This window comes from Capricornis sumatraensis, chromosome 1 (genome assembly GCF_032405125.1).
Source record: "Capricornis sumatraensis isolate serow.1 chromosome 1, serow.2, whole genome shotgun sequence".
NCBI classification, from domain to species: Eukaryota; Metazoa; Chordata; class Mammalia; order Artiodactyla; family Bovidae; genus Capricornis; species Capricornis sumatraensis.
In genome coordinates, this window is record NC_091069.1 from 134,941,641 (window position 1) to 134,943,397 (window position 1,757).

The 1,757-nt window shown below is 39.1% G+C and overlaps 1 non-coding gene across 1 annotated transcript; it reads left to right on the forward strand.

The window, feature by feature from the left end:
* The first annotated feature begins 950 nt into the window (after nt 1–950).
* TRNAY-AUA (transfer RNA tyrosine (anticodon AUA)) lies at nt 951–1,023 on the forward strand. The gene has a single exon. It is a non-coding gene; the product is annotated as a tRNA-Tyr (tRNA).
* Nucleotides 1,024–1,757: the final 734 nt, after the last annotated feature.

Genomic DNA, 1,757 nt, shown 5'->3' on the forward strand with positions numbered 1-1,757 from the left:
TTGTTTGTTTTGAGAACTCTATATAAATGAACATAGATGGATATGCTGGGGGGGATTTGTTCTGTTTAATACCAAGCTTTTATGATATCACATTTTGTTTTATGTAATTAGAGTATATTCATATTCATTATCAATAGTATTTGAAACTTTAATTATATAGAAAAATAAAAACTTGGTCCATCTAGTGACTACTATGTATTCACTTTTACTTTCAAAAATCTGTTTGGAATTCTATAGTATCTACCATATAATAATAGAAATTAAGCAAGGGATGGGAATTCCTGATAACTCAGTCAGTAAAGAATCTGTGTACAGTGCAGGAGCCCCAGGTTCAATCCCTGCCAGGGTGAGGAAGATTCCCCAGAGAAGGAAATGACAACCCGCTCCAGTATTCTTGCCTGGAAAAATCCCATGGACAGAGGAACCTAGTGGGCTACTGTCCGTGGGGTCACAAGAGTCCAATATGACTTAGCAACTAGACCACCACCACAACCAGGGGATGAAAAGCTGAAAAATACCAGAAAGAAGACCAAATTTATAGTTAATAACTGTGAAAAGCATCTGTTTCCCATAGATCTGGGAAAACAAATCCAGATGATGTTGTGATATCCAAACTGGGAAGATTGAAGAGGGAACCTGGAGGGTTAGAAATCAACTTTCCAGAAGGGTTGTGGGCTTGGAGGTAGGGCTCACAGAGCAGGACCCAGGCATCCCTCTATGTGGCAGTACTGTAGTGCTGCTGCTGGTGCCTCTGGGGAGTCTAGAGGACTTGTTTCACTAGAGTAGAAAGAAGCTAGACACTGTGACAGACTATTGCTCTCAGGGAGAAGGGTTTTGCTCAGTTAATGACAGCAGGGACAGAAAACACAAGGGAGAAGCAAGTTTTCTTTGACTCTTTCAGCCTTCCAGTCTCACTCTATGCCCTCTACTGACAGGCCATAATAGGGAATTTCCTGGTAGCTCAGTTGGTAGAGAATCTGCCTATAGTGCAGGAGACCCAGGTTCAATCCCTGGGTTGGGAAAATCCCCTAGAAAAGGAAATGGCAGCACACTCCAGTATTCTTGCCTGGAAAATCCCATGGGAAGAGGAGCCTGGTGGGCTACAGTCCATGAGGTCTAAAGCCAAATGACAAAGAAGAAATATAATTTTTAGACTTTAGTGCTAGCATGACAAAGTAAAGAAAGACATATTTGGATCTGGGAAATCATGGTTTAATAACTCATATAAAAACTTTAATTGTACAATTATGCTTGGGGTGCTCAACTAACATGAGGCTGAGGATGACTGGGTTGATAGAGACTGAGAATATAATCATTCACAAAAATAAATTTGAACTATGAACATATTGGTACATAATGATAGAGTGTAAAGTTTAAAATACGAACAATGTAATAAACATACTTCCAATGGGTAGATTTTTCAGTTCTTTTATGTAGTAACTCCAAAGAATTTAATCATAAGTTTTTGTTTGTTTGTTTCTTGCCCAAACTTAAAGCTTTTTATTTGGTATTGAGATGTTGTGGTACTTTCAGGCGAACAGCAAAAAGACTCAGGGATACATATACATGTATTCATTCTCCCCAAATCCCCTCTCAACCAGACTGGCACATTATATTGAGCAGAGTTTCCCGTGTTACACATTGGGTCCTTGTTGTTTATCCATTTTATATATAGCAGTGTGTATATGACCTTTCCAAATCTCTACCTATCTCTTCCCCTAACAACATAAGTTCGATTTCTAAGTCTTTGAGTCTCA